General features: G+C 45.1%; 1 protein-coding gene across 2 annotated transcripts in view; it reads left to right on the plus strand.

Annotated features, from left to right (window-relative positions):
• Window positions 1-15939, plus strand: part of RERE (arginine-glutamic acid dipeptide repeats) — a 432422-nt gene that overhangs the window by 101297 nt on the left and 315186 nt on the right. Inside the window, exon 2 of one of the 2 annotated variants that reach the window (XM_075328175.1) lies at window positions 6198-6255. The exons of the other annotated variant lie outside the window; for it this stretch is intronic. The gene's annotated coding sequence lies outside the window, so the exon portion shown is untranslated. The remainder of the gene's footprint in view (window positions 1-6197; window positions 6256-15939) is intronic. 2 annotated transcript variants of the gene reach the window in all.

A 15939-nucleotide genomic window follows, 5' to 3' on the forward strand; every position in this document is an offset into this window, starting at 1 on the left:
ATCATTGCAACTACAGCGGCTGATTCAATGGTAATAGGATTTAGCGGAAAGATTTACAGGACCCTAGTCCAGTGACCACATCTGTAGTCCACAGCCGCTGAACCAGAGCCGTACAATCCTCCTCCCCGACGCATGTTTTGATTAGTAGGGCTGATGTGGCGCCATGTATGCGTAATGCCGCAACAATGTCGTCGGACTAGGCGTACTAATCAGAAAAGGCGCCAGTGATGCTAAAAGGAAGGAGGTTTGTAGGGCTTTGGTCCAGCTGTCTTGTCTGTAGTCCATGGCCGCCGGACCAGAGTGCTGTTAATCACTTTGCTTAACACTAGTAACATTTTTTTTTTGTTTTTTTTTGGGTGGTCTTACAAAATGCACCCATCTTTACAAAATGCACCCATCTTTACAAAATGCACCCATCTTTACAAAATGCACCCATCTTTACAAAATGCACCCATCTTGACAAGTCATCACCTTTCCTTTGGGGGCGGGGTTTGATCCCTGGTATCATTACAGTTCTGAGAATGAGGCTTTGAACTTCCCCATTAGAATTGAACAATGTCAACCAATGGCTCATTCATTGTCTATAGGACTGCTAGAGACAGATGGGCACTTTACTCAGTAATCTCAGTCAGTAACATAGTTATGGGGACTCTGTCACCAGGTTTATGCCACCTAATCTCAGAGCAGCATAATGTCAGGGAAGAGATCCTGATTCCAGCGATGTGTCAATTACTAGGCAGCTTAGTGTAGCTTTGATGATAAAATTGTTTAATCAGCAGTAGATTATCATTACAGGACTACTTGGCGTGCTGCAAGTAGTCCAGCATATTCATGAGCTCTGTATAACTGCTAGATCTGCAGCAGAGAAAATATTGATTTTATCAAAATGACAACAAACAGCTCAGTAAGTGACACCGCTGGGATCAGGGTCTCCATCTCTACAGATGGGAGAGCAAAAACCTTGTAATAGATTCCTTGTAAGTCATATTGACCTTACACACCACTGCAGCCAATCCCTTGTGCCTTCTACATCAGCAGAGCCCCCTGAGTGCAATAATTGGCTGCAGCGGTGGCATTTGCTGTCAATGTTATGTTAACGCTGCAGCCAAAACACTGAGACCAGAACAGCAGCAGAGAGTTGACGTTACGATTTTCCTTTTTAAGGGGGTTTTCCGGTTTCAAAGAACCCTTCTTCCCCGGTTGCAGTGTTTTTATTTTTTTGTTTTAAGGAAAAAAATACAGTATATAAATATTTTTATTTTTATTTAGAGCAAACCTATTCCGCAGCGCTTTACATAAATCAGGAACACTGTCCCCATTGTTGCTCACAATCTAAATTCCCTATCTGTATGTCTTTGGAGTGTGGGAGGAAACTGGAGAACCCGGAGGAAACCCACGCAAACACGGGGAGAACATACAAACTCCTTGCAGATGTTGTGGGATTTGAACCCAGGACCCCAGCGCTGCAAGACTGCAGTGCTAACCACTGAGCCACCACAATATCGCAGTGCTAACCACTGAGCCACCACAATATCGCAGTGCTAACCACTGAGCCACCACAATATCTCAGTGCTAACCACTGAGCCACCACAATATCACAGTGCTAACCACTGAGCCACCACAATACCGCAGTGCTAACCACTGAGCCACTGTGCAAAAAAACACACACAAAAAAACAAACATCCTCTACTGCGCCCCGCTGGTTATTATTTTCTACTGTCAAGTTGACAGCACTGCAGACCATCAGTTGGCTAAGAGGCTCGATGCCATCAGCTTGGGTAGAGCTGCTGACCTCACTGATTGGCTGCAGCGTTGTCAACTTCATGTCTGCACTGCAGTGGAAAATGACTACCGGGAGCAGCTGCGGAGATTCAGAACTGGACCCAGGGAGGGTGAGGAAAGGACGGGGTGGGAAAGTTTCCTGAAACCGGAGAACCCTTTAAATGGAGCGGGGGCAATGTGGCTGCTAACCTTGTCCCAGACCAGCTCCATAGTGGTTAATAGATGCTTGCGCTTCCGGCACCCGCTGTCGCACAGTCCATCCAGACGACTGTACGTGCAGCGGCTGCTGCTGCTTCCCAAATTATTTTATTGACTCCAGCCCTCCCCTCCCTCTCCTCCTTCTCTTCTCTGCTTTAGAAAATTGATTTTGGATAATGTTATCCCCGTGTGGACGGCATATATCAGTTCAAGGTTTATTTGTCCTGGTGGAAGCCCCACGCCTGTCAGAATGATTGTCCTGACCTTCATCACACGACAGGCTGCAAAAAACCCTTCCACTATTTATTCCATCGTCACCTAATAAAACGGCTCTTGGTTTTTTTTTTTTTGTTTTTTTTTTGGTAATTTAAGGAATCCAAGTTTCGAGACATTAACCCCGCGATGTACGTTGTGTTGACACCTTCTAAGCTTACAAATTGGTTCCAGGTAAAAACAAAAATACCCCCCCCCCCCCCTCCCGATCTCCTTAAGGGATTAGTGTTTCACCGGCCTTCCTTTAATGGTTTATTAATGAACTTGCGGCGCATACGTGAACATTCTTATTGACGGACCGCGATCATTAAAATTCAAGAGTCTGTCAATACCGCCATCTAATGCAACGTATAATAACACAAAGGGTTTTATGAAGCCGCCCTGAGATTTAGGAATAAGTGTATGTTTTCCTCTTAAATTTCTTGCTTTTATTGTTAAGTGCAAGTTTTTGTGGCTGCATTGTGTAATATAAAAGTGGCGCGGCGCTGGAGAGAGGCGGAAAATGATCCTTTTGTGTGCAAGGGAAATAAAATTACATGTGGAATGCATTTGCTAGCCGGTTATAAAATCTTCAATTTTCTGCAGGCCGTGCCCGTATATATCTCCGTGTATATCTAGATCTGCTTTACTTTACATATCCAGATTTATTTTGCCTACTAGAAATGTCCTGTGATACATTCAGAAGAGATAATAACTTGGGTGTAAGATGTTCCAGGTGTCTTGTACGCCGCACTCCACTAGATGGCGCCTTTGGGCAGAAAACGTAAATTTGCCATTTCCAGGGAAATGAAATCTGAGGATAATCGCTTCTAAGGAGGACAAAACAAATCATGAAATTAAGAAAGTTAGAAAAGGTAAATATCAAGAAAATGGGTTTATACCAATGGAAACTACAGTAATAAAAAAGGCACTTGAGGATTAAAGGTTTCTCACAGAATGGGTTTTGTTAGTTTTCTGAGTGTCTTAGAAGAGGATATAAGAGCAGGATAGAAGCTGTGCTGATATGAGCTTCTGAAGTCAGCTGCACTCTGTATACGTACTCGGATCACATCCAGCCTGTATTACTGTGAGAAATACTCCCACAAGTGAAACAGACTGCTATAGTAGAGGATATAAGAGCAGTACAGAAGCTGTGCTGATATGAGCTTCTGAAGTCAGCTGCACTCTGTATACCCACACTGCTCACATTCAATCTATAGCAGTCTGTTTCTCTTGTGGGAGTATTTCTTACAGTAATACAGAAGAGTAATTTAGAGCAGGATATAAGCTGTGCTGATATGAGCTTCTGAAGTCAGCTGCACTCTGTATACATACTCAGCTCACATCCAGCCTGTATTACTGTGAGAAATACTCCCACAAGTGAAACAGACTGCTATAGTAGAGGATATAAGAGCAGGACAGAAGCTGTGCTGATATATGAGCTACTGAAGTCAGCTGCACTTTGTATACGTACTCAGATCACATCCAGCCTGTATTACTGTGAGAAACAATCCTACAAGAGAAACAGACTGCTATAGAAGAGGAAAATAGAGCAGGGTAAAAGCTGTGCTGATATTGGAGCTATTGAAGTCAGCTTTCATACTCAGCTGACATCCAGCCTGTATTACTGTAAGAAATACTCCCACAAGAGAAACAGACTGCTATAGAAGAGGAAAGTTGAGCAGGATAGAAGCTGTGCTAATATGAGCTACTGAAGTCAGCTGCACACTGTACACTCACAAAACTCACATCCTGCCTTTATTACTAGGAGAAATACTTTCACAAGAGAAACAGACTGCCATAGAAGAGGAAATTAGAGCAAGATAGAAGCTGTGCTGATGTATGAGCTACTGAAGTCAGCTGCACTCTGTATACCCACACTGCTCACATTCAATCTATAGCAGTCTGTTTCTCTTGTGGGAGTATTTCTTACAGTAATACAGAAGAGGAATTTAGAGGAGGATAGAAGCTGTGCTGATATGAGCTTCTGAAGTGAGCTGCACTCTGTATACATACTCAGCTCACATCCAGCCTGTATTACTGTGAGAAATACTCCCACAAGTGAAATATTTAAAAGGTGGAATCAGGCTGCAAACTACATATCTGAAGGGGTCTGTAAATAAATGAAGGCAAAAAGATTGTAGCTGGAAACCTAGTATTAAAGGGGTTTTACACTCTTACAAAAGTGGTCCCCTCAAAAAAAAAACCAAAACAAAAACCTAGCACACATAAATAAAAATGATAAATAAAAATAGCACACATAAATCTGGTACAGATACAGCACCAACTCAGCTGCTGCTTTGGTCTCTGTTTTGGCTGCAGCGTTAACATCACATTGATAGCAAACACTGCCTCTGCAGCCAATCATTGCACTCAGTAGGCTCTGCTGATGTAGAAGGCACAAGGGATTGGCTGCAGTGGTGTGTAAGGTCAACATGCCTTAGGCTATGTGCCCACGCTACAGGATTTACCGCGGATTTACTGCGGATTTTGCCGCGGATTTGCCGAAAATCTGCAGCAGCAGCACTTCCAAGCCATTTCAATGGCATTTTGGAAATGCTGTGCCCATGCTGCGGATTTTTCCGCGGCGGATTTGCCGCGGATTTTGATCCGGAAAAATCTGCAGCATGTCAATTGTTTGGTGCAGATTTGGTGCGGATTTTTGGCTTTGAATGGGGAAAAAAAAAAAAAAAAATCCGCGGCAAATCCGCGGGTGCGGATTTCCCGCGAAAGTCGCGGATTTTCAGGCAAAAAAATCCGCAGGGACATTCTAGCGTGGGCACATAGCCTTAAAGGGAAGCTGTCCACCAGGTTTTTGCTACCTCATATAATAACAACATAATGTAGAGACAGAGAGACCCTGATTCCAGCGATGTCACTTACTGAGCTGTTTGCCGTCATTTTGCTAAAAACAATGTTTTCTCTGCTGCAGATCTAGCAGTTATACAGAGCTCCTGCATATTCTGGACTACCTGTAGCATGCCAAGAAGTCCTGTAATGATAATCTCCTGCTGATTAATCAGTGATTTTATCAAAACTCCACTAAGCAGCCCAGTAAGTAACACTTCGCTGGAATCAGGATCTTTGCCCCTATAATATGCTGCTCTCATATTAGGTGGCAAAAACCTGGTGACAGATTCCCTTTAAAGGGGGTTATCCTCTTTTACAAAAGTGGTTCCACCTCCAAAAAAAAAGCACTGTTATAAAATGGTAAACTCCGTGCTAACCATTTCCACGTGCAACGCTGACTCTCTGCTGCTGCTCCTGTCTTTGTTTTGGCTGCAGCATTGGCAGCAAATATCAGCGCTGCAGCCAATCAGTGCACTCAACGGGCTTTGCTGATGTAGAAGGCACAAGTGAACAAGTGATTGGCTGCACTGGTGATGTGTGTGGTTAGCAGGACATAACTGCTGCAGCCCAAAAACAATAGAACGAGATGTGCCGGGGACCTGGGCAAGGTGTAGAAGGCACAAGTGAACAAGTGATTGGCTGCAGTGGTGACGTGTGTGTGGTCAGCATGACATAACTGCTGCAAAACAATAGAACGAGATGTGTCGGGGACCTGGGCAAGGTGAGTGAGCTTTTTCCGGTAGTCCCCAAAGTAATGAATGGAGCATCGGTCGGGCATGTTCACTGCTGCTTCGTTGTATTAGGGATGAAAGTTCCCCATTCTGCCGATCAGTGCACGTTCTGGCGGTTAGACCCCCACCCATTGATGTGGACAGGTGGTAACTCATCTTTCACCAGTGAACCCCTTTAAGTCGGCACGTGGCATATCCGGCAGTAAAGCCCCAGTTCACACTGTATGGACCTGATGTTGGTAGATGCATCCCCCCCTTCAGACCTAACGGTAGTGCCTGCATTGTCCGTGTGCGCCGGCCTCTGCTCTTGCATAAACATATGTGTGATGCGACACAGTTTGAGTTCACTTCAAAAGATGTGGTTGTTTTTGAAATCTGTTTCAGACTTCCGGCTTCCGAGGCTGCCCCTCCATTCCAGGAATATGGCCATATGGTGTCATGGGTATGTGGCGGTGTGCTCGCTTGCGTTGGCTTTTCCTTCCTCCCTTGAAACCCTCCTAACTGACACAACGCGTGCTATTAATCCTTCTGGACACCTCTGCTCTTTGTTTTACGCTGCGAGTAAAAGCTGCTCGGCGCAGCCGTCGCTGGATGTCCCGCATCCGCTAAGTGTGGAAAAAGAGGAGGGCTGCAGCGCTATACCAGAGAGATTATACAGGAAGCATTTGGCAATAATTTCCCCGAATCTGAGAGGCCAAGCATGCTTTACATTATAATAGTTTAAACATACCACAACTCGCTCGTACCAGGGATCACATTTTCCATTTGCTCTGTTATTACCCATAAGTGGAGGAGTTTTAAGGGTCCAGTTGTTCACATCAATGTTTTTAAGACCTGAACTCGCAGTCAAATGTTTTTACTCAAATTGACATTTATTTTAGTCGTCTTCTCCATTTCATGATTAACAGACGTATTTTTTTTTGCATCTACGTTAATTGACAAGATTCTATCCCTTTAAATGCTTAACTAACCTCTAATATTACCAGCAAGCATCTGATATAACCGTTCAACAACGTAATAGCACCAAACATTCACGTACAGTGTAGCAGAAAACAGCGATTTATGGATTGTATCAATTCTGAATGCAGTGATTTCAGCAATGACGGGTGACAAGGGGTGGCTGGATGGAGACCGGGCGCAAGGGGTGGCTGGATGGAGACCGGGCGCAAGGGGTGGCCGGATAGAGACCGGGCGCAAGGGGTGGCCGGATGGAGACCGGGCGCAAGGGGTGGCCGGATGGAGACCGGGCGCAAGGGGTGGCCGGATGGAGACCGGGCGCAAGGGGTGGCCGGATGGAGACCGGGCGCAAGTGGTGGCCGGATGGAGACCGGGCGCAAGTGGTGGCCGGATGGAGACCGGGCGCAAGGGGTGGCCGGATAGAGACCGGGCGCAAGGGGTGGCCGGATGGAGACCGGGCGCAAGGGGTGGCCGGATGGAGACCGGGCGCAAGGGGTGGCCGGATGGAGACCGGGCGCAAGGGGTGGCCGGATGGAGACCGGGCGCAAGGGGTGGCCGGATGGAGACCGGGCGCAAGGGGTGGCCGGATGGAGACCGGGCGCAAGGGGTGGCCGGATGGAGACCGGGCGCAAGGGGTGGCCGGATGGAGACCGGGCGCAAGGGGTGGCCGGATGGAGACCGGGCGCAAGGGGTGGCCGGATGGAGACCGGGCGCAAGGGGTGGCCGGATGGAGACCGGGCGCAAGGGGTGGCCGGATGGAGACCGGGCGCAAGGGGTGGCCGGATGGAGACCGGGCGCAAGGGGTGGCCGGATGGAGACCGGGCGCAAGGGGTGGCCGGATGGAGACCGGGCGCAAGGGGTGGCCGGATGGAGACCGGGCGCAAGGGGTGGCCGGATGGAGACCGGGCGCAAGGGGTGGCCGGATGGAGACCGGGCGCAAGGGGTGGCCGGATGGAGACCGGGCGCAAGGGGTGGCCGGATGGAGACCGGGCGCAAGGGGTGGCCGGATGGAGACCGGGCGCAAGGGGTGGCCGGATGGAGACCGGGCGCAAGGGGTGGCCGGATGGAGACCGGGCGCAAGGGGTGGCCGGATGGAGACCGGGCGCAAGGGGTGGCCGGATGGAGACCGGGCGCAAGGGGTGGCCGGATGGAGACCGGGCGCAAGGGGTGGCCGGATGGAGACCGGGCGCAAGGGGTGGCCGGATGGAGACCGGGCGCAAGGGGTGGCCGGATGGAGACCGGGCGCAAGGGGTGGCCGGATGGAGACCGGGCGCAAGGGGTGGCCGGATGGAGACCGGGCGCAAGGGGTGGCCGGATGGAGACCGGGCGCAAGGGGTGGCCGGATGGAGACCGGGCGCAAGGGGTGGCCGGATGGAGACCGGGCGCAAGGGGTGGCCGGATGGAGACCGGGCGCAAGGGGTGGCCGGATGGAGACCGGGCGCAAGGGGTGGCCGGATGGAGACCGGGCGCAAGGGGTGGCCGGATGGAGACCGGGCGCAAGGGGTGGCCGGATGGAGACCGGGCGCAAGGGGTGGCCGGATGGAGACCGGGCGCAAGGGGTGGCCGGATGGAGACCGGGCGCAAGGGGTGGCCGGATGGAGACAGGGCGCAAGGGGTGGCCGGATGGAGACAGGGCGCAAGGGGTGGCCGGATGGAGACAGGGCGCAAGGGGTGGCCGGATGGAGACAGGGCGCAAGGGGTGGCCGGATGGAGACAGGGCGCAAGGGGTGGCCGGATGGAGACAGGGCGCAAGGGGTGGCCGGATGGAGACAGGGCGCAAGGGGTGGCCGGATGGAGACAGGGCGCAAGGGGTGGCCGGATAGAGACAGGGCGCAAGGGGTGGCCGGATAGAGACAGGGCGCAAGGGGTGGCCGGATAGAGACCCGGCAATTGGGGGACACCTGGGCAAGGGGTGGCCAAGTGGAGAACGAGGCAAGGGGTGGCCAAGTGGAGAACGAGGCAAGGGGTGGCCAAGTGGAGAACGAGGCAAGGGGTGGCCAAGTGGAGAACGAGGCAAGGGGTGGCCAAGTGGAGAACGAGGCAAGGGGTGGCGGCGTTGGGACGAAGGCAAAGACCAGGCTAAGGGTGGCTGTATGGGAATGGATCAGGTCATCTCCTTATCCACTTTAGAAATCCATTTGATGTTCTCATGGCCCGGACACAGGCTGCAGAGAACCTGTAGCTACAATTGACTCTGCAGATGGGAATTTGAAAAGGTGAAATTTGTGATGAATCTGCAGCAGAATCTGTTCCATTCGGCGCAGACTTTCCCACTCCCAATTTCCCTTGTGATTGCCCTTCTAAATACCTGGCCCTGTAAGATCCTGCTGGTCGTTTATTCACCATGCATGCCATATACAAACCTGCTGAGTCTGCCAGCAGAAGACACGCCTTGTGGGCTTCTCCCTGCCTCATAAAGGGGTCCTCAGTGAATCGCCCCCTTCGTCCCCTCCTGGGGATTACTGCTTTTAATGGCACCCAAGGCCACAATCTGGTGGTCACTACTGTGTAAGCATCAAGGAGTCACTGCATTACTCTGCGGGTTTCCTGCAGACTGATCATACACATGCCAATAAAACTGATTTATTTCCCTCCGTTTCCTGACTGTAAATTAGGCGGTGGCAGCTCCTGGCTCTTTAGCAGTTGCTGAAATAATGCTCACTTTGACATAGATTCTGCAGCGAGACAAAGCAGCCGTTCAGCAGCCGTGGATGAATCTTTTGTGCAGAGTTTATTACATTATCTTTATGGTGCTGCGTGTCATATCCAGGCTCAGGACGCTGCATGGATTTTTTTTTTTGCATGGCTCTGCTGTCTGGACAACTATAGCTCCTTCACAATGTCTGATATTGTTGGATTGCAAAACCGTATGTAACCCGCACCTTAATGACTAAACCAGTGTTCATGTTTCTGCGATTTATAATGTCGCCAGGCAAAAGATTGTGCACCCTAAAAATAAAAACATTCCATGAAAAAAGGCCCTTAGTCGCCCTCTTGTGTAACGTCATTAGTGTTATCTGGATTTACTTGTTGCAGATCAATATACTCTGCAAATGAAACTGCAACATGTACAGTGTTCCCCCAAAAATAAAACAGTCTGATATTTTTTTACTCCGACAGATGCGCTAGGGCTTATTTTCAGGGGATGTGTCCTCATCCTCCCCTTGAACAAGAATCCACACTTATTCTTGGAGAAGAATAAAAAAATATATCAAAATTGACATTCAAATATAATCATATCATATTCTGGAACATCAACACAAGCTTCCAAACCCTGTGTGTAAAATATATATATATATATATATATATATATATATATATATATATATATATATATATATATATATATATATATATATATATATATATATATATATATATATATATATTTACAATCTCATCTACTTAGGTGAAATTTTTCACCAGATACGTTCACATTCATCATATTTTATTATTTGTGATTGTGTCCTTATACCTGCAAGGCTAGAAAAAAATCTAGATGTCCCCTCTAGAAACCAAGAGGTCTTGCCCCTTTAATTCATTTGTCTGTATATTAACTTGGTGGATGCTGCGGTCCATGAGGGAGAACAGTCTTTACTGTTCTGCTAAGTCCCCCGAATGCCTGTGCTCAGCCATCCGTATAAAGCACTTTGTCGTTTTTTACACTCCAGTTTAATCTGCCTCCAGAAAATATTCCTTTGGTGCGTTCTGCTTTCCATTTTCCTAAATATTCAACGCAGGCATGAACTTAAAATAGTTTTATTTGCAGGGTGGTAATGTTCACTAATGTCTATATAAATAACACACAACACCCCCTCCCCTCCCAAAGACTCCAGTTTTAGTGTTGAGTTGTGAAGGGGAGTTTTAAAAAAAAAACAAAAAAAACAAAAAAAAAACCACCAACCAAAAAAACAATAAAAAAAAATAAAAAAAATATATATATATATATATATATATATATATATATATATATATGTATATGTGTATGCATGTATGTGTATGAATATACAGTACAGACCAAACGTTTGGACACATCTCATTCAAAGAGTTTTCTTTATTTTCAGGACTCTGAAAATTGTAGATTCACATTGAAGACCTCAAAACTATGAAGTAACACATGTGGAATGAAATACTTAGTGTGAAACTGAAAATATGTCTTATATTCTAGGTTCTTCAAAGCAGCCACCTTTTGCTTTGATTACTGCTTTGCACGCTCTTGGCATTCTCTTGATGAGCTTCAAGAGGTAGTCACTGGAAATGGTTTTCCAACAGTCTTGAAGGAGTTCCCAGAGATGCTTAGCACTTGTTGGCCCTTTTGCCTTCACTGCGGTCCAGCTCACCCCAAACCATCTCGATTGGGTTCAGGTCTGGTGACTGTGGAGACCAGGTCATCTGGCGTAGCAGCCCATCACTCTCCTTCTTAGTCAAATAGTCCTTACACAGCCTGGAGGTGTGTTTGGGGTCATTGTCCTGTTGAAAAATAAATGATGGTCCAACTAAACGCAAACCGGATGGAATAGCACGCCGCTGCAAGATGCTGTGGTAGCCATGCTGGTTCTGTATGCCTTCAATTTTGAATAAATCCCCAACAGTGTCACCAGCAAAGCCCCCCCCACACCATCACACCTCCTCCTCCATGCTTCACGGTGGGAACCAGCCATGTAGAGTCCATCCATTCACTTTTTCTACAAAGACACGGTGGTTGGATCCAAAGATCTCAAATTTGGACTCATCAGACCAAAGTACAGATTTCCACTGGTCTAATGTCCATTCCTTGTGTTCTTTAGCCCAAACAAGTCTCTTCTGCTTGTTGCCTGTCCTTAGCAGTGGTTTCCTAGCAGCTATTTTACCATGAAGGCTGCTGCACAAAGTCTCCTCTTAACAGTTGTTCTAGAAATGAGAACGTGTGTCCAAACCTTTTGGTCTGTACTGCGTGTGTGTGTGTCCGTGTGTGTGTCCGTGTGTGTGTGTGTGTATGTATATATGTGTGTATGTATGTATGTATATGTGTGTGTGTGTGTATATGTATATGTGTGTGTGTGTGTGTATATATGTATATATATATATATATATATATATATATATATATATATATATATATATATATATATATATATATATATATATATATATATATATATATATATATATATATATTCTATATGTGTATATATATATATATATATATATTCTATATGTATATATATATATATGTGTGTGTGTGTATTTGTAACTGAAGAGCATGTGGAGGGCTTAGGCTTATGAGCAGCAGCCAATCAGAAAAAGTGGAGCTGCAGTGTAAAGGAAGGAAGAGAGTAGAAACTTGAGCTGGAAAGTATATTTCTGATATTTTTTTGTAATTTTTTTCCATCTACTGTTACACATGGTTGGTGATCATTTACCAATGTCAGTTGCAAATGTATTGTGACTTGCATGCTTTTTTTTTCTTCTTTTTTCACTGGTGTCTTGCATATACTTGCAACTCTTGCACAACTAATGCATTTTTTTGGAATAAATTGGTCTCTCAAGCGATGTCAAATCATGACATTTTGTAGCAAAGCTGCAGTGACTTTGTCCTATCAGAACACGGCTGAAAAGCAGCCAATGGTGAAAAGATGAGCCGGACCCTGGGATGTATATTTATTTCCTTGTGCATGCCAATCTCATCTTCTTAGCATTAAAACCTAATACTGCATGAACTCAGCAAGAAGCCTATTACGGTTAATCAGGATGATCTGTAGCTTATGCATATACATAGAGGGTGTCTGCTGTGGACAATCCTTTTGTTAGAAGCGTCCGCAACGATAAGTTGAGCATGTTGTGTTCTGCTTTGTTTGGAAACTTCTTTTTTTTATAGGTGAAATATGCGTTATCTTAGCTTTACAAACTGCAAAACGACAGCAATGCATCTTCTGTGCCGTTTTGGCTACGACCCCCTATATGCCCATTTTGACTCCGCTAATAGATGAGGGTCCCGAACAGGGGACTGGGGTCTCCCCTGCATGATTTTAGAACTACACGTTGCATATTTCATATTTGGAGCTGCTTGGCTGCAAGTAAAATCTGCTGCATTTAACTGTAATGGCAATGTGCACGAGTTTTAACTGATTCTCGTGCACTTTCTGCTCCTTTTTTATATATATATATATATATATATATATAATTATATATACAGAAATTGGCTTTTGTTGCATTTTGTAAAATTTGCAGCATGTTGGTCATTTCGGTGTTGTTTTTGCAGATTTTACCCATTCATATCAATGAGGGCCCTAAAATTCACAGGTTAACCCATCGGCCTGCTATTTTGCTTTGTTATTTTTGGGGGGAGCAGACAAAAAAATTAAACTAATCAATGTAAAACAGAAAAGTATTGATTAGGGTGGAGGATGTACATGGATCTTTGGTGCAAAAACACTGCAGATTTCAGTTTTAGAAATCACAATGTAAAATACGCACCAAAAAATGCAATGTGTGTGTGTGAACCCAGCTTAAAATGAGCTTTATTTAAAGGGAACCAACCACCAGGATTTTCCTATATAAACTAAAGCCAGTGCTATACTGGCGCTATCATTCTGATTCTATACATACCTTTAGTTGTGAGATCGGATGTATAGTTTCTGAAATACAGGCAAGTAAAGATTGTGAAATGCCCTGTTTGATTGAAAGGTGCCACGCAATATCTAATTGGAGGTTCGGGTTTTGATAGTTATTCCCGCCTCCTTCTTCTCGCTGTCTGTTCTTACTGGGGGAGGAGGGAGGAAGGATAGGGGGAGGAAGGACAGGCAGGCAGACAGGGGCAGGAATAACTAGCAAAACCTGACCCACCTACTAGATGTTCTGTAGCTGCTATCAATCAAGTAACAGTGCATTTCACAAACTTTACTTGTCTGTATTTCAGAAAGTATACATCAGATCTCACAACTAAAGGTATGTATAGAATCAGCCTGATAGCGCCAGTATAGCACTGGCTTTAGTTTATATAGGAAATCCCTGGTGGTTGGTCCTCTTTAAGGCCCTATTTGCACTTTTCAGTGGATGTTTTGTTTTCATACACCTTTTCATTTGGCCGCACATCTATAATATAATTTTTGCACAATGAGATATGGAATAAAATTGTGTGTCCCGTTACCAAGCTCTTTCAACCACACCACCACCATAATGTATGGGCTTAAAAATGGGCAACAGTTTTTTCATTGTAGCCATTTGGTAAAAACTCATATATACAGCTGTATTTGGGATTAGATTCACATGAATTTCAATTACCAAAAGAAATCTTCAGAGCCAAACTGTTCCTGTCCCTGCCTCCGATTTTACCCCCGAGGCTATGATGCCCTTTTCCAATACTTGCTGTACTAAGGGGCATTATCCCCCCTACCCCCCTCCCGCCCCCGAAGTGTCGCTTTATGCATGAGCCCAGACTGTGCTATTAGGAAATGCAAAATCCTGCTGAGCCCTGATAACACTATATTAGACATGTTCTACAAGACAGATAGTAGCACTCCCACTCTTTTAAATAAAGGGTAAAGGTTTGCGGAGCTGCTCACCCTGGTTATATTGCAGCAGATTACAATATACAGTTAATATATCAAGTCCCCGCTGACCTTGCCTAAATCAGGACTGGCAGCCAGGGAAAGCCCAGGAGTAGATCTATGAAGGTCAGCAGGGACATGCTTGTTTTACAAACCATTATTGTATCAGGATAGAACATTGTGCAGATTTCAAAGGCTACATTGTATTCGGAGCACAGTGGCGCACACTTGTAGGGAATGGTGACTAATAAAGCATCCTCCGAACACAAATAATGAAGAAGGGAAAGATCCAGAAAACTGATCTGGCCCCTGTCATCCATAGATTAGATATCCCAGATGTTCCGCAGCAGGACATTTTTGGTTTGTGGGACTTTCTAATGTCAGATACAATGGGCTGCGACCTGACGCTGCACTACTAAGTGATTCTGACCAGGCTTTTAGCCTTAGCATGTATATTAAAAAAATAAAATATATATATAATATCTATCCCTCTATCTATCTATCCCTCTATCTATCTATCCCTCTATCTATCTATCCCTCTATCTATCTATCCCTCTATCTATCTATCCCTCTATCTATCTATCCCTCTATCTATCTATCCCTCTATCTATCTATCCCTCTATCTATCTATCCCTCTATCTATCTATCCCTCTATCTATCTATCCCTCTATCTATCTATCCCTCTATCTATCTATCCCTCTATCTATCTATCCCTCTATCTATCTATCCCTCTATCTATCTATCCCTCTATCTATCTATCCCTCTATCTATCTATCCCTCTATCTATCTATCCCTCTATCTATCTATCCCTCTATCTATCTATCCCTCTATCTATCTATCCCTCTATCTATCTATCCCTCTATCTATCTATCCCTCTATCTATCTATCCCTCTATCTATCTATCCCTCTATCTATCTATCCCTCTATCTATCTATCCCTCTATCTATCTATCCCTCTATCTATCTATCCCTCTATCTATCTATCCCTCTATCTATCTATCCCTCTATCTATCCCTCTATCTATCTATCCCTCTATCTATCTATCCCTCTATCTATCTATCTATCCCTCTATCTATCTATCTATCCCTCTATCTATCTATCCCTCTATCTATCCCTCTATCTATCTATCTATCTATCCCTCTATCTATCTATCTATCTATCTATCCCTCTATCTATCTATCTATCTATCCCTCTATCTATCTATCTATCTATCTATCCCTCTATCTATCTATCTATCTATCCCTCTATCTATCTATCTATCTATCCCTCTATCTATCTATCTATCCCTCTATCTATCTATCTATCCCTCTATCTATCTATCTATCCCTCTATCTATCTATCCATCTATCTATCTATCCATCTATCCATCTATCCATCTATCCATCTATCCATCTATCCATCTATCTATCTATCTATCTATCTATCTATCTATCTATCAGAGCCTGCACAATTGCAGCCAGGTGCGGTATGTAGTTCTCTATGGTATAAAAGGAAAAAAAATATTTGAAAGACCAGACCAGTCCAGCACCACGCCCTATTGGCTTCTCCTGTGTGTGATTGACAGGTCCTTTGATTGAAAAAAAATATTATTATATAATATAATAAATGTTATATTAATATAAAATATAACAATATATAATA

This window comes from Anomaloglossus baeobatrachus, chromosome 11 (genome assembly GCF_048569485.1).
Source record: "Anomaloglossus baeobatrachus isolate aAnoBae1 chromosome 11, aAnoBae1.hap1, whole genome shotgun sequence".
Taxonomy (NCBI): Eukaryota; Metazoa; Chordata; class Amphibia; order Anura; family Aromobatidae; genus Anomaloglossus; species Anomaloglossus baeobatrachus.